This window comes from Urocitellus parryii, chromosome 1, assembly GCF_045843805.1.
Source record: "Urocitellus parryii isolate mUroPar1 chromosome 1, mUroPar1.hap1, whole genome shotgun sequence".
Taxonomy (NCBI): Eukaryota; Metazoa; Chordata; class Mammalia; order Rodentia; family Sciuridae; genus Urocitellus; species Urocitellus parryii.
In genome coordinates, this window is record NC_135531.1 from 188,864,982 (window position 1) to 188,889,772 (window position 24,791).

The 24,791-nt window shown below is 39.2% G+C and overlaps 1 protein-coding gene across 6 annotated transcripts in view; it reads right to left on the bottom strand.

Annotated features, from left to right (window-relative positions):
• The window catches only part of Wdr33 (WD repeat domain 33), a 111,912-nt gene extending 91,869 nt beyond the window's left edge, over positions 1-20,043 (bottom strand). For all 6 annotated transcript variants that reach the window (XM_026388154.2, XM_026388145.2, XM_077802373.1 and 3 more), the window contains exon 1: positions 19,901-20,043. The gene's annotated coding sequence lies outside the window, so the exon portion shown is untranslated. The remainder of the gene's footprint in view (positions 1-19,900) is intronic.
• Between the last annotated feature and the right edge of the window lie 4,748 nt (positions 20,044-24,791).

Genomic DNA, 24,791 nt, shown 5'->3' on the forward strand with positions numbered 1-24,791 from the left:
CCGACACCCGAGAAAGGCAAAAACAAAATAAATAAAACCTAACGTATCATCAATACCTACCAAATAATTGATAGCTCAAGGCAGGATTATCAAATGATTCAAAGAGTTACTCCTCAATTTGCTAATTTGAAAAGGAAACAGTGGTGAAAGCTGTTACCACCATACCTAATTTAAGAGTCATCAATAGTGGAAAAACTTGACATTGTATACCTCCTGATATGAAACACTACAAAATAACTTCACATCATTTATTATATATTCCTTATTTATTTAATTATTTTTTGCTGTCAGGAACTAAACCAAGGGACTCCCACATGCTAAGCTACACCACCAGTATGACATATTCTTGTCAAAAATTTTTTATCTGATTCAAACACGTCTAGTCCCAACCAGCCCCTAAATTGTTCTTTTATCTTTTCTTTTTCCTATAAATGTCTCCCAACTTCAATTTATAGGGAAAACAGAAGACAAGAAAACAGAGGGTTGGGGTTGTGGCTCGGTGGTAGAGCACTTGCCTAGCACGCGTGAGGCACTGGGTTTGATCCTCAGCACTACCATAAAAAAAAAAATTTTTTTAATTTTTTTCTTAAAAAGAACAATTTAGGGGCTGGGGATGTGGCTCAAGCGGTAGCGCGCTCGCCTGGTATGCGTGCGACCCGGGTTCGATCCTCAGCACCACATACCAACAAAGATGTTGTGTCCGCCGAGAACTAAAAATAAATATTAAAAATTCTCTCTAAAAAAAAAAAAAGAAAAAAAAGAACAATTTAGGGCTGCGGTTGTGGTTCACTGGTAGAACGCTTGCTTAGCATGTGTGAAGCACTGGGTTTGATTCCCAGCATTGCATATAAATAAATAAATAAAAGGTCCATGGACAACTAAAAAAAAATTAACAACTTAAAAACAATCAAGGATATCTAGAATATGTAAGAATAATCTGCAAGACAAATTGTTGAAACTGAAAGGCTAAAGTTTCTAAGCTGCAAAGCCTGAGTTAAAATGTAAAGGACCAGGCATTGTAAACCTGCTTCTAAACTGCAAAGCCTGGGTTAAATTCCTGGGGCAGTTAAGACAATGCCCTACTGGCCATCTGATTGTTTAATAACTTAGGACTCTGTGTAGCCCGGCACGTAAGCATCCAGGCCCCAAAACCAATCAGTTTGAATGTGTACCCCGCTTAGAAATGACCAATCACCCCTGCCTAGCCTGTTCCCGCCAATGAATGTACTAATCATGTCTAAGAGTTGTTGTTTGATTTTCCTGCCTCATGATGATTTGTCCTGATGTGTGCAAAGCTTCCTCCCTCCCCAAAAAGTGTACTTAAGCACTGCTCAACCCCTGCCCGGGACTCTGGGCTGCTCTCCTTTCTTGAGTGGGCACGGAGCCCCAGCATGCTGGTTCAATAAATCCCCTTCTGCCAATTGCATGAGTGGTCTCTTGGTGGTCTCTTTCTCCGACGCTTCGCCAGACCCTTACAAAACTCTTCAAAAAGTGTGTGTGTATGTATGTGTATATATATAAACAAAACAACAAAACATTGTTCTAAGTTATTGAAGACCAAAAATACAAAACTAAATGAACACATGAACTCTGATTAGATCCTGGTTTGAATAAATCAACTATCAAATACCCTTTGAATGTGAACCAGATATTATATAATATTATATATAATACTTAGGAATTACTGTTAAGATTTTTAGATAAGACACTACATTCTGAAGTATTCAGGTTGTGTGTCACTATATTTGCATTTAATTTTTTAAAAATATTTATTTTTTAGTTATATGGACACAATACCTTTATTTGTTTGTATGTGGTGCTGAGGATTGAACCCAGGGCCTCATGCTTGCTAGTAGAGAGCTCTACCACTGAGCCACAATGCCAGCCCCTGCATTTAATTTCAAATGGTTAAAGACTATTGTGTGTTTGGGTTGTGGGAGTACATAGAGACAGTTTTATAATGATTGTTATGGTTGAATTATATCATATCAAAATTCACATGCTGAAGTCCTAACTTGTTGAGAGCCACAGCTCTCAACAAGTTGGAATGGCCCCTGGCATTTTGCCAGAAGTAATGGTTGAGAGGTGATGCCGGTGAGCCATTAAGATGATGATAATTAAGTTAAGCTGTGTATAATTGCTGTGACTGGATGATGCTGGATTGAAACGGGCTGTGTATTCAATTGTACATAGACCCCTGCGGTGCGGCTGGGCTCTGGCAATAGGGCGGCTCCCGCTACTTTGGAGTTCTCCCTGAGTTCCACAGAGCCTGGTGAAGGGTGAGGGAGTTCCCGGGGAGTGCGCGTGGGTGCCAGTGGAGTTCGGGCATTAAAGGAGTTCCTGTTTGAACCTACAAGTGCCTCATGGTGTCTTGGTTATTTTGTGCCCAGCCAGACTGCCGCACTAACTCCTAGAATCTCAACTGTAAATAGAGTCCTTGAAATACAATGAAAAAAGATGGGGTTACACAAGGTTAAGGTGGCTCCTAGTCATCAGTGTACAAAGGGAAACTTGGACACATATAAAGAATAGAATTAAGTTAACACAAGTCAAAGAACTACCAAAAACTAATCCTTTAACTAATCCTTCTTTTCTCCCTTCAGAGAAAACATATCCCTGCAATTCTCAAACACCTAGCCTCTAGCACTATCAGACAAATTGTACTAGATGTTCCTTATAAATGTCCCTTATTTAAACTACTCAGTTTGTGTTATTTCATTATAGCAGCTCTAACTAATACAGAGAAAAAGCAAATGCAGCAAAATTGTAACTAAAGATGAATCTAGGAGGAAAGTACATAATGTTAACTGTACTATTCATTCAACTTTATGTCTAAAAACTGTTCATATATTTGTATAATATCTAAGAATCCTGTGAGTAACTATTTATTTAGTAGGCATTGACCATGCTTATCTAAGTAAAGGAACTTTGTTTATCAACATCTACAAAACAATTTACAGGGATGCTGTTTGGGATGAAAATCTACAGATAAGTTGGGAAGCACTACCATTTTGACACTGAATGTTCCTATCCATGTATATTCAAAATTACTCCATTTATTTAGATCTTCTTTGTGAAGTTTTCTTGTACACATTGTTAAATTTACATCTTAAGTATTTTTTAATGTCAATGTAGATGGCAGTGTTTTAAACCACAATTGTCTGCTGCTGATATATAAGAAATTGACTTATTTACCTTTTTTTTTAAAGAGAGAGTGAGAGAGGGAGAGAGAGAGAGAATTTTTTAATATTTATTTATTTACTTTAGTTATGGGCAGACACAACATCTTTGTTTGTATGTGGTGCTGAAGATCAAACCCGGGCCGCACACATGCCAGGCGAGCGCACTACAGCTTGAGCCACATCCCCAGCCCCATATATTTACCTTGTATTCTGAAACCATTATAATCACTTTTAGTTCCAGGAGTGGTTTGGATTTTTTTTTTTTTTTTTAGACGGGGTCTCACTAAATTGCCCAGGTTGGCTGGAACTCCAATCCTCCTGCCTGTCTTGCAAATTTCTGGGATTACAGACAAATACCACCAACACACAGCTTGATTATATTTTTTTTTTTTCCAGACAAACAACTCAGCAGGGTGGCTTACCTGCCTGGAAAGGCTCTGTGGGTTTTTCCAAGGACAAGGGTCTTACCTCCCCTTCCTTAGGACAGGCAATGAGGTAGAAGTTACTGTTATTTATTTATTTTCAAAAATGGAGTCACATCAGTTTCTCATTCCCCTCTTTGTCTAGAAACTTGGGGACCAATAATGGTTCTGTCAGTTGGGGGTCTATATGGGCAGGCCCCATCTTTTTTTTTTTTTTAAAGAGAGACAGAGAGAGAGAGAGAGAGAGAATATTTTAATATTTATTCTTTAGTTATCCGCGGACACAACATCTTTGTTTGTACGTGGTGCTGAGGATCGAACCCGGGCAGCACGCATGCCAGGCAAGCGAGCTACCGCTTAAGCCACATCCCCAGCCCCAGGCCCCATCTTGGTAGGATTCTCCTTCTCAGTTTGATAGTGCGTACACAGAACCATCATCTGAACTCTGTCCTTGATGGAAGCCACTAGCTTGTTCACAAGGGGTCCTACTAACGTTGACACTAGGGTAATTTTAGAGGAAACAGTAACCCTCAGGGGAATTGATTAAATTTCTTTACCCCTGAAGTTTCCCACCACTATACCTTTGCTTAAAATCTTCAGACACGGGGCTGGGGATGTGGCTCAGGCGGTAGCGCACTCGCCTGGCATGCGTGCGGCCCGGGTTCGATCCTCAGCACCACATACCAACAAAGATGTTGTGTCCGCCGAGAACTAAAAAATAAATATTAAAAATCCTCTCTCTTTCTCTCTCTCTCTCCTCTCTCACTCTCTCTTTAAAAAAAAAAAAAATCTTCAGACACGCAAATATTTATAACATGCTATGGCAAGAGACAAAGTATGTACAAAATGCCACAGAATTCTCAACATATATTAGAAGAACTGAAAACGGGGATACACCACAAGGTATTTGCACATGCATTTTCACAGCATTATTCAAAATAACTAAAATAACAAAATAACTAAATGTAAATATACACTTAGAGGTGAATGGGTAAACAAAAAGTCATAATGCCAGGCATGGTAGTCCATGCCCCAGAGACTCCAGAGGCTGAGGCAGAAGGATGGCAAGTTCAAGATCAGCCCCAGTAACTTAGCAAGGCCCTAAGCAACTTGGTCAGATGCTAATTCAAAATAAAAAGTAAAATGGGGTGGGAATGTAGCTCAATGTGTAAAGCACCTCTGGGTTTAATTCCCAATATAAAAAAAAAAAATGACATATACATACAATGGTATATTATTCAGCCTTAAAAAGGAAATTATGACTGCCAGGCACAGTGGCACACGCCTGTAATCCTAGCAATTTAGGAAGCTGGGACAGGTGGCTTTGAGTTCAAAGCCAGCTTCAGCAACTTAGCAAGGCCCTAAGCAACTCAGCAAGACCCTGTCTCTAAATAAAATACAAAAAGGGGACTGGGAGGCTAGAGTTGTGGCTCAGTGGTAAAGTGTTCACTTAGCACCTATGAGGCACTGGGTTCAATCCTCAGCACCACATAAAGATGAAATAAAGATATTGTGTGTCCACCTACAACTAGAAAATAAATATTAGGGCTGGGGATGTGGCTCAAGCGGTAGTGCGCTCGTCTGGCATGCGTGCGGCCCGGGTTTGATCCTCAGCACCACATACCAACAAAGATGTTGTGTCCGCCTAAAAAATAAATAACTAAAAAATAAATATTAAAATAAAAAGAAAGAAAAAATAAATAAATATTAAAGGGGGGGGGGGGACGCGTGCTGGAGACATGGCTCAGTGGTTAAGCAACCCTAGGTTCAATCCCTGGTACCAAAAAGGAAATTATGACACATGCTACAACATTCATGATGAACCTTAAACATATTAAACTAAGTAAAATAAGCCAGTCACAAAAGGATATTAAACTAATAAGCCAATAAAATAAGATATTAAACTTAAATAAAATAAGCCAGTCACAAAAGGTTATCATTCCTCTTGAGATTCCTAGAACAGTCAAATTCATAAGACAAAAAAATAGAATGGTAACTGTCAAAGGCTAGGAGCTCCTGTTTAACAATAAGAGTTTCGGTGTTGCAAAAGAGTTCTACAGACTGCATAACAAAGTGAATGTGATTAACACTACTGATCTATAGTGAAAAATTGTTAAAATTTAAAATTTTATGTTATATATACTTACCACAATCTTTTAAAATAAAGCAAGTATGGAAACCAGAAGGCACTTCAGTAGTGGCTTTAATAAATGAATAAAGGCCTAGGTTCCATCCACAGTACCACAAGAGATCAATCGATACACAGTATTTCTCAGTTTCTAGTTCTATTATCCACATTGACCTAAAAATCTAATTTTTCAGAATACTTGTTGAGTTTTTTTTTTGTTGTTGTTGTTGTTTCGTCTTTTTGTTTTGGGCAGTGTACAGGATCAAACTCAAGGTCTTAAGTTTGGCTGTACACATAGCTACACCCCAACCCCATGGTGCCTTTTAACTACCTCATGACACATACTGTTCATAACAATTGGATAATTCCCTTCTAAAAAGTCTTAAAAGGGAACAGTGGCACATCTATAATCCCAAGTACTCAGGAGGCTAAAGCTAGACATATCTCAAATTTGAGGCCAGCCTCAGCAACTTATTGAGACCCTGTCTCAAAAATAAAAAGGACTAGGGCTGGGGATGTGGCTCAAGCGGTAGCGTGCTCGCCTGGCATTCGGGCGGCCCGGGTTCAATCCTCAGCACCACATACAAACAAAGATGTTGTGTCGGCCAAAAACTAAAAAATAAATATTAAAATTCTCTCTCTCTTTCTCTCTCTCACACACTCTCTCTTTAAAAAAAAAAAGAAAAAGAAAAAAAGAAATGTTAAAAAATTCTCTCTCCCTCCCTCCCTCTCTCTCTTTAAAAAAGATGATTACAACTGTAGAAAAAAAAATTTAATGCTCTAAAGGATAGTTATTTAAAAATAAATAAATAAAATAATTTAAAAAAAAAAAAAAAGGACTAGACACGTAGCTCAGTGGTACTGCATCCCTGGGTTCAGTCCCAGTTAGTGACCAAAAAAAAAAAAAATCTGCCTTGCTATCAAAAGAACAATGCAGGCTGGGATTGTGGCTCAGTGGTAGAGTGCTTGCCTAGCACATGTGAAGCACTGGGTTCGCTTCTCTGCACCACATACAAATAAACAAAATAAAGTACATTAACAACTGAAAAAATATTTTTAAAAAACGCTTATGCAATGTCAACCAAATATTTTTAAAATAACGTAAATCAAAACCTCACCATTAAATCATGTCATTACGTTTTTCTTGACCTTAGTTAGGGTTTAGTATGGTTATTGAAAATTCCTTTCATTAGAGCCAAAAACGAAAGCCTACAGCTTTCTAACCACAAAATCAAACTCACTATAGCCTTCTAGTCAAAAAGTCAAATTCACATTTATATTTAGGGGCTGAGGATATATGTCCATGGTAGAGTGCTTGCCTAGCATGGGCCTATATTATTAGGCCCTAGGTTAGATTCTCAATGCCAGAAAAAAAAAGGGGGGGGGGACTCGTATTTTTATCCATAACCAACAATCCACATTCCTGACTGCAAAAATCAACTGTGTAATCAATTGTAAACTGTATTAAATATAGCAAACCTGCCTTCCATGACACCAAAGGTACAATCAACAATTCTTAAATAGATAATACAAACATTACAAAAATTATAATTTTATACTTCAATGACCAATAAAAAGGTGAAAAAAGTATAGCTCAGTGTTAGAGCTTAAACTCTAGCATGCTCAAGGGCCTGGGTTCATTATACTACACAACACCGGAAAAAAAGAGAGGAAAAAGAAGCAAACAAGCAAAAAGAATCCACAAATGACAGAATATATCTGCAATCATATATTTGATAAGAGACTTGAAAATATGAAATAAACTCTTACAACTCAATAATTAAAGGACAATCCAATTTTTTAAATGGGCAAATGGTCTGAAGTTACTTGTCTAAAAAGATAAACAAATGCCAATAAACATATGAAAAAGATGTTCATCACCATTAGTTGTTAGGAAAACACAAATCAAAACCATGAATGTTGAGGTACAGCTTAACATCATATAGACATATATAAGTGCTAGCATGCAGGAAGCCTCAAGTTCAATCTCTAAACTATATACATAAATAAACAAACCATAATGAAAGTCAGGTGCACTGGAACACTTATCTGTAGTCCCAGGTACTCAAGGGGATGAAGCAGGAGCATCCCTTCAACCTAGGATTTTATAAACAAATTGGAGCCCTCATACAGGACTGGTAGGAATGCAAAATGGTGCAGCCTCTTGGGAAAACAGCCTGAAATTTCTTCAAATGTTAAAGAATTGCCATGTGATCCAACAATTTTACTCCTAGAAATATTCTCAGGAGAATAAAAAGCATCATATCCACATAAAAGCTTGTACACTCATGTTCAAAGCAGCATTCATTAATTGGTAAAAACCAAAAAATGAAAACAAAAAGGCTGGGGATAAAACTCAGTGCTAGAGCACCCCTGGGTTCAATCCCCAGTAATGTAAACAAGGGAAAAAATTCAAATGTCTCAGTGCAACTACTTGAACTCAGTTCAAGAACTCATAAAGCTTATTTTTTTAAAACTGTATTTGACCTGATGCAAAATTAGTTTGAGTCTCCTGTTGTATATGAAACTGAAATTTTGTTAAAGCTCTTTTTAGGCATCCTACTTAATAGAAACTTCCTCCTTCTACTGAAAAACAACTATGATTGTGTACAGAGAATTTCCACAAGTAACTGGTTAAAGGTCTTTAGTAAAACCATCAGAACCTTCAATATCTAATTCGGTTTTCCTTTGGGTTTTTTTCCCCCTTGGGTCAGGATAATGAGGATTGAACCCAGGGGTGCTCTACCACTGAGCAACATTGCCAGGCTTACTTATTCTGAGGCAGGGTCTAAGTTGCCCAGGCTGGCCTCAACTTTACTATCCTCCTGTCTCATCTTTCCAAGTAGTTGGGATCGCAGGCATGTGTCATGGCACCTAGACAATATCTAACTTTTTTCTTTTTTAATATTTTTTAGCTGTAGATAGACGCAATACCTTTTCTTTTTTGTTTTGTTTTGTGTGGTGCTGGGAATTGAACCGGGGCTTTGTGCATGTGAGGCAAGCACTCTATCAACTGAGCTATATCCCCCAGAACCCGACACAATACCTTTATTTATTTTTATGTGGTGCTGAGAATCCAACCCAGTACCTCACACATGCAAGGTAAACGCTCTGCCACTGAGCCACAACCCCAGCCCCCAACTAACATCTGTACCGATGAAATACTACTATGTAAAATTTTTTAAATGAGAAGTTTCTTTTTACTAATTTTTGGGAGGTCCCCAGGGATTAAGCCCCGGGGCACTCAACCACTGTGCCACATCTCCAGCCCTATGTTTTATTTTATTTAGAAACAGGGTCTCACTGAGTTGCTTAATGCCTCACTAAGTTGCAGAGGCTGGCTTTGAACTCGAGAGTGAGCCTCCTGCCTCAGCCTCCCAAACCACGGAGATTATAGGCATGAGTCACTGTGCTGGTTTAGAGGAAGTTTATTATAAAACAAAAACAGCTGCAGTTATCAAAATAGGGTTTGAAACCCACCTGGAAAAAGAAGTCTATAAAAAAAAAGTAAGTCATGAAAAGAAAACAACAAATCATATCTGCACTCCCTTTTTGGTACTAAAGATTAAACCCCAGGGGCACTTAAAACCATTGAGCTACACTGTCAGCCCTTTTTATTTATTTTGAGTAAGGATCTTACTAAGTTGCATGCGGCCTTGCTAAATTGCTGAGACTGGCTTTGAACTTTGGGATCCTCCTGCCTCAGCCTCCCAAACAACTGGGATTACAGGAGTGTTCCACTGCCTTGCTTCACATCTGCATTCTTACAACCAGGAGCTAAATTGGGCACGGTATCACATACCTGTAATCCCAGTCTCTGGAGGCTAAGACAGGTGGATCAGGAGTTAAAAGCCAACCTCAGCAAAATCAAGGTGCTAAGCAACTCAGTGAGACCCTCTCTCTAAATGAAATACAAAATAGGGCTGGGGATGTGGCTCAATGCCCTTAAATTCAATCCCCAGTACCCAAAAACGGGGGCGGGGGTGTATTTTATATGTTGAAAAGAACAATGATCAGAAGTTGTCGTGCATGTGTGTTTTACCATAACGTTTTTTTCGGTGCTGGGATTGACCCAGGGTCTCCTACATAAGCACATGCTCTTCGGGTAGAATAGAAGAAATAAAAACCAGGTAGAAAGGAGTCATAAGACAACACAAGGAAATACAATTTTTTACAATATTTTTTAGATGTTGATGAACCTTTATTTTATTCATTTATTTATATTTGGTACTGAGAATTGAACCCAGTGCCTCGCACATACTAGGCAAGTGTTCTTCCACTGAGTCACAACCCCAGTCCCAGGAAATACAATTTTAATTTAAAGTTCAGCATACTTTTCCAAGGCTATCATTTCCTAAGCCAGTCTCTCTCCGAGGCTTGTTACTCACATATTACCATATATTCACCATATATTATGTATGTTACCATATATTCACTGACTTATGTTATGCCGCAGAAATGCCGAAGTCTGGCTGGGCACAAATCACGAGCCACTCAAGGAGGAACAAACTTTATTTCTGAAATCCCCGAAAGCCACCCACGCGGCCCTTTCAGGGACACCACACACCAACCGGAACTCCCTCCACTGGAACTACACCAACCAACCAACAGGAACTCCCCAGGAATCCCCTGGAGAACTCCAAAGTAGTAGGCTAGGCGGATAGCAGGAGTCTATATACAATTGAATACACAGCCTGTTTCAATCCAGCATCATCCAGTCACAGCAATTATACACAGCTTAACTTAATTATCATCATCTTAACGGCTCACCTCTCAACCATTACTTCTGGCAAAATGCCAGGGGCCATTCCGACTTGGCTGTGGCTCTCAGCATTGTTAATTACCTTTTGCACTGTTAATCAGTCCACCAATAAGTAGATAAAGCAAAGAAGAGATATGATATTTTGATACACCTATAATTTTGAGAACTTTCCAATGTTATCTACTAACCAGATAATGGATTCTGAAAACTGTTAAGTCATGCTGAGATCACTACACTGATATCATCCCTACATACCTTCTCATGTCCAGCCCTCATAAAGTATACTTTAAAAGAAAAGCCAGGAACCCCAAATATGTCTCTCACCCACCAGGTAGTCTGCATTCTCCCCTGAATGCATATTACTTGATTTTTAAAATAAATCTGTGACTCTACTGATATATATTGAAATTCTTTCCCATCATGAATGCCAAGAACCCTGCTTGTCCTAAGTGAAGTCCCCCCTTCTCTGAAAACACCCTAGCCCTAAAAATCTTTAAAAAGTTCTTGAACCAAAGATTAAGGCCAACCTCAGCAACTTAGTAAGACCCTGTCTTAAAAGACAAAAATAAGAAGGACTGGAGTATAGCCGAGTGGTAAATCTCCAGGGGAGACAGGAGGAGTTCCATTAATAGTTGAGTGACTATGTCTAAATCTGCTCAAGAGCTGGGGTTGTGGCACAGAGATACAGTGCTCGCCTAGCATTCATGAGGCACTGGGTTCAATCCTCAGCACCAAATAAATATAAAATACAGATATTGTGTCCACCTATAACTAAAAAATAAATATTAAAAAAATAATAAATAAATAAATTTGCTCAAGAACACTTTTTTTTAAAATGCTAGTAACTGAACCCTGGGTCTCATGCATACTAAGTACCTGCTCCACCACTGAGATTATATGATCAGCCTCTAGAACTCAGAGTTTATGCCCATTTATGCCTGTTGGCACAATAAATCTCCTTTTCACCTTCAAATACATTCTATTTGAATCATTATAGGAGCTCAGGCGACAGACTATGTTACATGATAAAATGCAGTTCCTCAAAGGTAAAGCTGTTGTAATTTTTTAAAAAAGGAGGAGTCGTTCAAAACTGACATGGAATGATTTCTTGACACATTATGAAGCTAAAAAAAACAAGGGTCATACACACGTGAGCATGTCAAACTTAAAAACCTGTGCATCACCAAGGTGTAGTGGTGCATGCTATAGTCCCAGCTATTGAAAAGGTTTTAAGTCAGAAGGATCACTCGAGTCCAGAAGTTCCAGGCCAGCCTGGGAAACATAGTAAGAGCCAATCTCAAAAAAGAAAGAAAAGCTTGTCCATCAAATGACACAACATAGTGAAAGGCAACCTACAAAATGGGAAAACATATACATAAATCATATATGTGGTAAGGGCTTCATATCAAGAATATATGCATGGCAGTGCACACCTGTAGTTCCAGAGACTTGAAGTCTGTGACAGGAGGATTATAACTTCAAGGCCAGCCTAGGCAATTTAGCATTACCCTGTCTCAAAAAATAAAACAGAGCGGCTTGGGAGGCTAAGGTAGGAGGATCAGGAGTTCAAAGCCAGCCTCAGGAACTCTGAGGCCCTAAGCAATTCAGTGAGGCCCTAAGCAATTCAGTGAGACCCTGTCTCAAAATAAAATACAAAGTAGGGCCAGGGATGTGGCTCTGTGGTGGAGTACCCCTGAGTTCAATCCCCAGTACCAAAAAAATAAAAATAAAACAGGACTGCAGATGTAGCTCAGTTGTAAAGCGCCCCTAGATTCAATCTCCAGTACCAAAAAATAAAATAAAAACAAAAAACACACACATGTAGAGTGAGATCTGGGGACGTGGCTCAGTAATAAACCACTTGCCTAGTATATGCAGAACTGAGTTGAATCCAGGGCACTGCCAAAGAAAAAGAAAACTTTCCCTGCTTTCATGTGTTTTTGTTGTTTTTTGTTTTGTTTTTGTTTTCTGCATTAAGACTTCAGCCTACAACTGAGTTATGCCCCCAGGCCCAAAAGCTACTTTGCAAAAAAAAAAAAAAAAAAAAAACTGCTAATAAGTGTATGCAAATAACAGAATTAGAAAACCCCCAATGACATAAATGGCTCAGCCAACAATCATCAGACATTAGGTGAAAAATGTGAGGAACAGGGTATTCGTATGATGCCGGTGTTATCACTCTACACATCAAGTATAATTGCAAAGGGGAAAATCTACTTGTTCAATGAAGAAAACTGGTGGCCACCACATTAACCAAGTAAATTTAGCCCTATAAATACTGGCAGTCCTAGCCACCTTTTAAGGGATCACTAGACGTTGAACCTGACATTCTATCTTTCCTGATGTAATGCAATGTAAATTGCATATCATCACCTGTGAAGGTTTTTTTTTCTTTGTGGTGACACTGGGGATCCAACAAAGGGACATGCTACCATTGAGCCAAATGCCCCAGTAGCTGAGATTGCGGGCGTGAGCCACCACATCTAGCTACCTACAAGGTTTTCATTGTTTGTGGAAAGTTTGTTTGTTTTTGTGGTACTAGGCATTGAACCCAGGGCCTTATACCTGCTAGTCAAACACTTTAAATCTGAGCTTCATCCTCTGTAAGTTTTTAATGCTAAAAACATCTGAGCTAAATTTAACAAACCTTTCTATATCATCATCTCAGCTACTCATAAGGCTGAGGCAGGAGGTACACAAGTTCCAAGCCTGCCTAGGAAAATTCAAGAGAACCCCGCCTCGCTCTTTTTTTTTTTTTTTTTTTTAAAGAAACAGCATCACGGGCTGGGGATGTGGCTCAAGCGGTAGCACGCTTGTCTGGCGTGCGTGCGACCCGGGGGTTCGATCCTCAGCACCACATACAAACAACGATGTTGTGTCCGCCGATAACTAAAAAATAAATATTAAAAATTCTCTCTCTCCCTCTCTCACTCTCTCTTTAAAAAAAAAAAGAAAGAAAGAAAGAAACAGCATCACACCATGCTGCCCACAAATTCCTAGGTTCAGTCATCTTCTGCCTTAGTTTTTGAGTAGGTGAGACTACAAGTGCACTTCACCTTGCCTTACTGATGTGGAACATTTTTAAATTTTTATTTGGTACTGGGAATTGAACCAAGGGGTGCTTAACCACTGGGCCACATCCCCAGTACTTTTAGTTTTTTATTTTGAGACTAGATCTCACTAAGTTGTTTCAAACTTGCAATCCTCCTGCCTCAGCCTCCCAATTCCCAGGGATTAAAGGCATGTGTCATTCACCATACCCAGTTGGAACATATTTTTAAAAGATGGGGATTGGGGTTAGCATGTGAGACACTGGGTTCAATCTCAGCACCACATAAAAATATAAACAAAGTTGTGTCCATCCATAACTAAAAACACACACAAAAAAAGATGTTGCTATATGAGCTGGAGATGTAGCTCAATGATACATCACCTGATTAGCATACTGGAGACCCTGGGTTCAATCCCCAGCAGCCCTAGCCTGAAAAGGGATGCTGCAGATTTAGTGCTAATTGCCACAGACCTGATAAAGACATTATGATTATGTATGTTCTTAGTTTGAGTGTGGTTTGAAATAAAAATATATGAATGTATAGGAAATAGTATTAGCTCAAAGAAATGTTTCCTAAGATTTTAAATTAAGGGGCTGGGGATGTGGCTCAAGCGGTAGCGCGCCCGTCTAGCATGCACGCGGCCCGGGTTCGATCCTCAGCACCACATACCAACAAAGATGTTGTGTCTGCCGAAAACTAAGAAATAAAATGTTAAAATTCTCTCTAAAAAAAAAAAAAAAAAAAGATTTTAAATTAAGAATCAGCGGGCTGGGGATGTGGCTCAAGCGGTAGCGCGCTTGCCTGGCATGCGTGCGGCCCGGATTCGATCCTCAGCACCACATACAAACAAAGATGTTGTATCCGCCGAGAACTAAAAAAATAAATTAAAAAAAAAAAAAAGAATCAGCATATCTGAATTTAATTTCAAATGGTGGGGGTGGAGTGGTATATACAATTAAAGCAAAAGAGCTAAATGTTAGTTAACAGTTAAATATAAATATAAGGTAATGGGTGTTCATTGTACTATTCATCCATTTTTATACATGTTTGAAATTTTTCATAACATAAAATTGGAAAGTTACCATAATATTTCACATACAAAAAAAGAAAAAATGGGGCTAGGGATGTGGCTCAAGCGGTAGCGCGCTCGCCTGGCATGCGTGCGGCCAGGGTTCGATCCTCAGCACCACATACAAAGATGTTGTGTCCACGGAGAACTAAAAAATAAATATTAAAAAATTCTCTCTCGGGCTGGGGATGTGGCTCAAGTGGTAGCACGCTTGCCTGGTATACGTGAGGCCCGGGTTCGATCCTCAGCACCACATACCAACAAAGATGTTGTGTCCGCCGAGAACTAAAAAATAAATATTAAAAATTCTCTCTCTCTCTCCTCTCTCACTCTTTCTAAAAAAAAAAAAAAAAAAATTCTCTCTCAATAAATAAATAAATAAATAAATAAAAAGCAGATGCTTGTTTAAAAAAAAAAAAGGAAAAAAATTGCTCCTTAAAAGTATCTTACTAGGGCTGGGGTTGTGGCTCAGTGATGGAGCGCTCACCTAGCATGTGTGAGGCACTGGGTTCAATCCTCAGAACCACATAAAAATAAATAAATAAAATGAAGGTATTACGTTCAACTACAACTAAAATAAATGTTTTTTTTTAAGTATCTTACTAGGCTAGGTGCAGTGGTGCTCGCCTGTAATCCCAGCAGCTGGGGAGGCTAAAGCAGGAGGATCAAGAGTTCAAAGCCAGTCTCAACAATGGGGAAGCACTAAGCAACTCCGTGAGATCATGTCTCTAAATAAAATAGGAAATAGGGCTAGGGATGTGGCTCAGTGGTTGAATGCCCGGGTTCAATCCCCAGCTTCCCCCCCCCCCCCAAAGAAAGTATCTTACTATGACTGGGCATTGTGGTGTATGCTACTCTGGAGAAACTCCAGCTACTCTGGAGGCTCACAAAAGGATCACAAGTTCAAGGACAACTGGGCAATTTAGTGAGACCCTGTCTTAAAAAATAAAATATCCTACTAAGTGGGACAGCAAACAGAAAAGAGATTAAGTGCCTTTAATAACAAATTCAGTCTGAGGTACAGTTTTGCATTTAACCCATTCAAGGACCAGCTAAAAATGGTAAGTACTCTGGTAAGAACACAAATCTACGGAAGGCATTTACACAGACCTTAGACTAAAGAGACAAGTTAAAAATAAAGGAAAAGTAAATGCAATGAGATTTAGCTGGATTTTGAAGAATAAAAAGGATATAAATAAATTGTCTGAAAGAAGAGAGACAATTAACAAGGATTAGCCTAAGCAAAAGTCAAAGTACAGCAATAAATCAGAAATAAACCAGGTCAGTTTGAAATGTGGATCCCTGTAGAATCACAAGGAGAATTTTTATAGAAAACTCATTCATCCTTCAATTTTTGTAATGGCAGGGTCTCACTTAAGTAGCTGAGGGCCTTGCTAAGTTGCTGAGCCTGCAATCTTCCTTAAAAATAAAAAATACAAAATACAAGAATAAAAGTCACTATGATACCTGACTTCAAAATGTTCATGAAGGCCAGGCACAGAGGCGAATGTCTGTAATCCCAGTAACTCCAGAGGGTGAGGCAGGAGAATTCCAAGTTCAAGGCCAGCCTCAGCAATTTAGCAAGGCCCTAACCATCTTAGCAAAAACCTGGTCAAAAATTAAAAAATAAGAAAAAGGTTGGGGACATAGCTCAGTGGAAAGCACCCCTGGGTTAAATCCCTGGCTACCAAAAAACAAAAAGTTCACAAAGAACAGAGTCAAAGCACATTAAGCACATTAATTAGAAATACATTCAAAAGGCTTTCATAACACAGAGAAAGGAATATGTTACCTAAAGAAATTGTCAATAAGTTTTCAAAGATATTTGTGTTAATGTTCAAAAATTGAAAATGATTTCAACAAGTAAATCTCACACTTAGCATGGGTGAGGCCCTGGGTTCAATCCATAGGAATAACAGAAAAAAGTAGGTAGTTGGCTGCTACTGAAATCCATGATGCTTTTTTGCTTTTTTTAAAAAAAGATTTTTCTTTATTTCTTTTAAAGTTTTATTTTGTTTATTTATTTTTATGTGGTGCTGAGGCTGGAACCCAGTGCCTTAAGCATGGGAGGCAAGCACTCTGGCGCTGAGCCAGAACCCCTCCCCCATTATGCTTTTTTTTCAATGCTACCCAGCACTGGGGATTTACAAGCAATCAAATTATGAAAATAAGGCATAACAAAAACTTTATGAAATCAGTTAACTCTACTAGAAAGTTATTAAAATGCTTATGAGCTACAAGAATCATGTTCTATGGGTCAAGTGCTAAAGAGCTTCTATGTCTAGAATTAGTATAAATAGTTTATAAAGGGGAGAGAAAAGTCACCAAAGAAAACACATGTTCAAAAGCAAACTTTTAAATCTAAACCACTGATAATAACAAAAGACAATACTTTTCGGTTTTGGTACAGGGACACTCAAACACTGAGCCACATCCCCAGCCCTTTTTGTTTTTGAGACAGGGTCTCACTTAAGTAGGGGAGGGCCTTGCTGAGCCTGGCTTTGAACTTGCAATCCTCCTGCCTCAGCCTCCCCAGCTTCTGGGATTAAGACAAGCACCTGCACACCTGGCCAAAGACAAGACTTCTAAGTATTAAAACTATCATCAGGCAACTTGTCACACAACATATTTCAGCAACAAAGAAACTTGTAACTGTTTCAACAAAACATTTCTTATCAGCAAGTTTCAACACATACGAAATTCTTAAAGTTTTGTAGAAAACTAAGTTTGGAACCCATGCTTGTTTAAATAACATTTATGATAGTTAAATATTTTTATAATGAAGATTGCTCACATGGGGACTCCCAACTAAGTAATACTATCTTTCCTAAAAATATTTGTAACATTCCAAATATTTTTCTAAGTAACCTCAAAAAGACTACATAAATGCATTCATAAGTGAAAAAAATTTTTAAATATCTGTTGTAGTTATAAAGCTTTATTTACAACTTTACTTTCTTATTCTGAAATATAAAATAGTTTGAGCTTGGCAATAATCAAGTAACATTTTCCTCCAAAAGTAACAGAAAAAGAACATGGACTTCTTATTACTAATCAAAGAAAGCTCTGAATAAGCACCTTAAGTCATTAATAAAAATATGGTTAGGGGCTGGGGCTGCAGCTCAAAGGCAAGTGCTTGCCTAGCATGTATCTGAGGCACTGAGTTTGATCCTTAGCACAGTGTTAAAAAATAAAAAATAAAGGCATGATGTCGTATCTACAACTACAAAAATTATTTTTTAAATGTGTATATATATATGGTTGAAGGTTTAGCTCAAGATAAATCTGTAATGGCAAAATTGATAACTTGGTATTTTTCACGAACTAAAGAAGAGAATTGGGCTGGGATTGTGGCTCAGAGATACAGCGCTTGCCTAGATCCTCAGCACCACATAAAAATAAGTAAATTTTAAAAACAAAGGTATTATGTCCAACTACAACTAAAAATAAAAATAAATATTTAAGAAAATAATTTAGAACTTTAGTTTCACACATAACGATTTATTCTTCCTTAACAATAAGGGGCTGGGGATGTGGCTCAAGCGGTAGCGCGCTCGCCTGGCATGCGTGCGGCCCAGGTTCGATCCTCAGCACCACATACAAAACAAAGATGTTGCATCCGCCCAAAACTAAAAAATAAACATTAAAAAAATTCTCTCTCTCTTTAAAAAAAAAAAACAACTGTGTTTTAAGCCAACTTTCCACCAAAATTCTTCCCAGGAGTATACAAAATTAAAATTTCCCCTAAATTACTAGAAAACAGGCTAAATAAGGAACCTTAAATCTTAGCACAAACTCAAATCTTCTACTGAGTAAGGAGACCAGTTAAAAGTGCAAAAGTATCTTTTAAAAGATGGGTGTCCAGCCAGGCAAGATGGCTGCACCCACCGGTAATCCCAGCCATTCCAGAAACTGAGGCAGGAGGATCCCAAATTCAAAGACATCCTCAGCAACTTAGGGAGGCCTTAAAGCAACTTAGCTATACCCTGTCACAAAATTAAATGTAAAAAGGGCTGGGGAAGCAGCCCAGTGGTTAAATGTCCCTGCGTTCAATCCCCAGTGCCAAAAGAAAAGGGAAAGATGGGTGTCAAATGCAATTAAGATTTGAAAAAGAAAAATGCCACCAGGGGAACGTTTTCTTTCAACTAACGGTCAATAGCAGTTTTGCTTGAATTAAATAGATCTACCACAACACCACGTTCACAAACATAAAATGATAGAACTCCAGAGTGTACGTAAAACCTATGCTTCCAAGAAGCGTGACTTTCAGCATAGCTTTTTGTTTCTATGCAGTCTTCCAAAGTTCCTGAACAGTTAGCTTAATGACATCTGTGTAGAAACTACTTTAAAACATGCGTGATAAGCTTTCTACTCCTCTGATTTGATTTAAACAGATATAACCACTGAATGCCCTAGGAACATACCTTCTCCGTACTCCAGAAGAGCCACTAACCACAAGGGTTACAACCAAATATCAACATTTATTTTAGTTTTCTTTTGGTTTGTTTGCTTGTTTGTTTAAAACAGGCTAGCCGGTACAGAGGCGCCTTATAATCCAGCTACTCGGGATGCTAAGAATCGCGAGTTTGGGGACCAGCCTGGGCTTCACAGGGAAAAACCCTGTCTCAAATGCAAAACAATGCAAAAACAGGAATGCTTTCTAAGGTCTTAAATTAGGGTAAATAAGTTGCCAAAAAGCAACTTAAAATTAGAGACAGGGAGTTACCAAAAGGACATACGTAGGATGCATTTTCTAAAGCAAACAAAATAGGAATATAAACGTTCTGAAGAAGCAGGGCTTTGCCTGTCAAGCTGGGGCCCTTATCCCTGTAACAAACACCGAATCCTTCCGCTGTTTTATTGTCCGCACATTAACTTCTCCTGAATCTTCATCAACCAACGACTCAAACCACACTCCATTCAACTCCCGGCCCATCTCCTTCCAGTCCCGTTCAAAATATCAGTTTAAACGCGCTTCCCTCCTCCAAACATCACGTATTATTCATGCCCGCCTTACCTACGTCTTCTCCATCGCCACCGGTCCCCAGGCAGGGCCTTAGTTTCACCATGCCCTCCTTTCCTCGCCGGCCTTAAGCCTCCAGTCCCCGCCCCAAAGGTTCAAACTTGCCCCAATCAGCCCTCCCGATATTGGTCCTCCTAGCTCCTCCAACCTGTCCCCGGGAGCCCCTCCAGTCCCCCAAAGCACGCAACGGCCAAGCCTGAAAATGGCGGAGAGTACGCCGCCTACTGCAGGCGAGCGGTCCCGCGCCACCACTGCACTCACCGTCTGGCGTTGAGCAGAGCTCCTAACGGCGAGCTAAGCGTTCGTCTTCACAGTTGGGAACGTCTCTACTCTCCAGTCTCCTTCCTCCTCCCCTCTCAATCCCTCTCCTCCAAAAGTGCAGCCGCCATCTTCCCCAATGAGCCACCGAGCGCACGTCAACACGCACGAGCGTACGGCACTACGTCACGTGCGCCTGAGCCGCGGACTCTGTACTGCTGGAGTTGCGCATGTGCATAGGTGAGGGGCAGAGCCTGGCTGAGTACCCACGCGGCTTAGTGTGAGCTTTCTTTGTTTGGCTGAGAGGTTCGAGCTGGTTGCCGGAGGACGAATGATGGGGGCGGCCCTTCACAGTACTAATACGTTTCAGGTCGTAAGCCAGCCCGGATGCTTTCAAAAACACTCCGTTTTCCAAAAATTGAGCACGATATTTGTTCGGAGATGGATACCTTAGCTATTTGGCCAGCCCTACCAAGAGTCAAATTATGGGCAAGGCGCTTAAAATTGCTAATTTTGTGTCCTTGTGTTTCACCGTGAAAACATGTAGCAGAATCAGGCACACAATTAGTGTTCATGCATTACCTGATACCAATTGTGCTACAGATTACTTTATTTCCTCGGGAGGCCACGTGAGAAAAACAGCCTTATGGTACAACCACTTTGGAGAACTTATTTCATCGTTCTAATTAAAGCTAGAACGCTCACCCTGCGACCTAGAAATTCCATATACCCACCAAAGAATTTTCAAGAACGTTTATAACACCTTAATTCCTAATGAACAAAAACTGGGGGGCTGGGATGTGGCTCAAGCGGTAGCGCGCTCGCCTGGCATGCGTGCGGCCCGGGTTCGATCCTCAGCACCACATACCAACAAAGATGTTGTGTCCGCCGAGAACTAAAAAATAAATATTAAAAAAGAAAAAAAAAAAAAAAACTGGTAACCCAAATTGCCTTGCATAGTTGAATAGGTGAATTGTGGTATAGTCCTACAGCACATTTCTGGATGTCAGTAGGAAAGAATTGCTGATGAACATGACATACTGTTAACTCAGGCATCCTGTGTAATTTTTTTCTTTTTTTTTTTTCTTCTTATTGGTACCAGGGATTGAACTCAGAGGCACTCAACCGCTGAGCCCTTTTTTGTATTTTTAATTTAGAGACAGGGTCTCACTGAGTTGCTCAGCACATTGTGTTTGCTGAGGCTGGCTTTTTTTTTTTTTTTTTTTTTTTTGAGAGAAGAGAGAGAATTTTAATATTTATTTTTTTAGTTTTCGTCAGACACAACATCTTTGTATGTGTGGTACTGAGGGCCACACACATTCTAGGCGAGCATGCTACCACTTAGCCACATCCCCAGCCCCTGAGGCTGGCTTTGAACTCTGGATCCTACTGCCTCAGCCTCCGGAGCCTCTGCCTGGTTTATGATTTCTTTGTTTGTTTGTTTTTGGTGGTGGTGCTGGGAATTGAACCCAGGCCTTGTGCATGCGAGGCAAGCACTCTAACTGAGCTATATCCCCAGCCCTTATAATTTCATTTTTATACTAAAGAATACAGACGGGCATAGTGGCACATGCTTGTAATCCCATTGTTACTGCTATTGTCAGGTGACGAGTCCTTGCTTCTCCAATGTTGAATAACACCAGAGAAGCACACCAAGGCAAGGTCAGAGTAGAAATTATAACTTTATTAAAGGACACCAGAAAAGACTTCACCCTAGGAAGAAGGGGACCCAAGAGGTGGAATCTGTGGAAGTGCAGTTGTTTCCCCTTTTTATAGTTCTTTCAATGATGGAATGTAGGTTGGAAGGCCAAGGGGTGGGACACAGGTGGGCCAAAGACGTAATCTGGGCAGGAAGGACTTCATTAACACTTCTTTGGGATGGGCTATCTTCAAATCTGCTGGGGCTGTTCATTAACATTTCTTTGGGATGGACTTTGGGCCTAGGGCTTTTCTTGGGACTTTATTAACATTTCAAGAGTTGCTCAACTTTTCCGGAAATTCATTCTCAACATGGCCTCCATATTAGATTCCATTTTAGATTTCACTCAATATTAGACTCGATTTACCTAACTATACTGACTGCCTAATTTTAAATCTGGCTTCATTCCCCCCTCTAATTTTGGGAACTCCTTACTGCTGTAAGGAAAGGGGGTGAAGATCGTTCTGGCTTCTTCAGGCTGAAAGGGGATGATGTTGGGCAAGCAGTTTGGAGTCCCCTTTAAAAATAGGATCTATCAAGTGGTCCATGATAGAAGTCAGATTGAGAAGTAATAGGCTGGAGGGCCATTTGAGTGATGAGTGATCTATAAGAGAAACAAGAATTCATTAGTACTGGAACCAGATTGATGCAGCAATAAATGCCACAGCACAGGAATATGTCAATGAGTATGATGCAAAAGACAGAGACTAACAGTGTTTTCCACCAGGAAGTAACAGAGAACCAGGAGCTAAGATATTGTTCCCAAGACAAAGTTGGTGAGGACATGGCTTCTATCTGAGCATATAAATTTTTAAGGATATTTGTCACATTGCCAGAATTGCCAGGAATGTAAATACAACATTTAACTTTTAGGGTTATAGATGTCCTTTTTCTTAAGATACAGTTTAATAATTTAATGTCATCTGATCTTGCAAAATCTTTTTTCTAGTATGACCTCTGTGTCTAATAGAGAAACCTTTAATCTTGTTACTTAGGGCTGGATAATCATACTAGCAAACACCAAGCCTACCTGTGTAGGTTAGAAATACCTGTAGGCCTTAAAATAAAAAATACTCTGGCAGTTCCTTTTGATAGTTATCAGGCATTTCTGTCTGAGAATCCTTTTTTGTAGCCTCCAGTCTTACTTATTTTGGGAGGCTAACATAAAGTGTATACCTTAAAATATTATTATTATTATTATTTAAAATGTCCATGCGCTCGCCTGGCATGCCTGCGGCCCAGGTTCAATCCTCAGCAACACACACCAACAAGAATGTTGTGTCCGCCGAGAACTAGAAAATAAATATTGAAAATTCTCTTTCTCTCTCTCTCTCTCTCTCTCTCTCTCTCTCTCCTCTCTCTTTAAAAAAAAAAAAAAAAAAAATGTCCAGGAATGGCTGTGTTTTGGTTTTAACTGTCTTTGCTAAGTGTTTAAGATGAAGCAGTCAAACTGACTTTTGTTTCTATCTATTGTTAACAGTCAGCTGAGTTTTTAATGGGAGTCATTCCTGGGGAAATTTGAGAGCGGCTTCTCAGTTCTGCTAGTGCCATTTGCGCTAGATGGGTCCAGGTCTTGCTTGACCATGTGGCTTCCCTCTGAAGCATTAGGGACGTCTCCCTTCTCTGATGACCCTCCTCTTCATAGCAAATGCACTGATTGGCTTTCTGTTCTCCAGTGGGCTCATTAATCTCCCTGATCAGGAGGTTATGTGGCCCAGAGTTGCAAAGCTCTTTGGAGAAGTCCCCTGCTCCCTGGATTCAGACTAACTCAGAGGGCAAGAGCCAAATATTGGTTTTCTTGGCTCTTTTAATTTAACTTTAATTTTAAAACTTAATCTTAAACATCCAGCAAATAAATTTCAACAGCCTTATATTAAGAGTACTGGGCTTTAATGTCTCTCTCTATCCTGTAGGTGATAACTCATTATCTTAAATCAACCCAGGTTGTGTGTTCTTAAATCTCTGCAAAACATTAACAGGCAATCTTTAGACCATTTATAAGAAAACTACAAAATAAAATTATCAAGAGTAAAAACATATTTAGTTCATGTAATAGCTACCTTGAATTTTTGCAGAGTTATACATTATATCCCCTGTTTGAGATCCAAGTAATCTTGACAAAAACCAACTTTTGGACACAACTTTAAATGTACTGAAATCTAGCCTACTTCTTTCATAGTCATTTTCACATGTAGTGAGATGGGACACAGAACCTTTTCTCAGGTAAGGCGGGGCTCTTCATAAACCTTAAGTACTATAGTTCTGAAGCTGATCTTTGCTTTTTAGACATTATTTTATAAAACCTACATAAATTGTTGCTCAAGTTTACAAAAATATTTACTAACACAATATAATATCACATCTAAAACATGAATTAAAGAAAGACTGAAAAATTTTTTTTATTTTTTCTTTTTTTTTAATTCTTTTTATTTTTTTTATTTTATTTTTTTTAGAGAGAGTGAGAGAGGAGAGAGAGAGAGAGAGAGAGAGGGAGAGAGAGAGAGAGAGAGAATTTTTTAATATTCATTTTTCAGTTCTCGGCGGACACAACATCTTTGTTGGTATGTGGTGCTGAGGATCGAACCTGGGCCGCACGCATGCCAGGCGAGCGCGCTACCGCTTGAGCCACATCCCCAGCCCAAGACTGAAAGATTTTAACCTTTTGTAGAAAAGTAGCAAAGTACTTTTGTGTTTTGCAATAAAACATTTATACAGATTAGGCTCTCATTAACTTAAAAATACATTTAGATTGTATCTTAGTGTAAAAAGTAACATAGAACTTTACATATCTTATTGATAACAATTCCAGTTATAGAACACAAATGATTGACTTGAGACATATTCCCCCAAATTGCCCAGACTGATCTTGAATTTAACCATCTTACCTCAGCCTCCCAAGTAGCTGGGATCACAGGTTTCTTGCTCTTTGTCTATAAACAATCACTTATGCAGCCTTTTCTGCTTCAGAGAATGTATGTCACTCAGGTTAACTTGAGTTCATATTCCTCAGCCTTGGTTTGCATATTTGGCTCAAATAAAGTTTTATTTTATTTAAAGCAGTGTTTTCAATTTGCATGAACAAGACATATATACACTGGGTTAGGGAAGTTAGGGAATGTAGCTCAGATAAGACTTTATAATTTTATTTTATTTTTTTGATGGGGTTCTTTTTTTTTTTTTTTTTTGTCTTTTTTG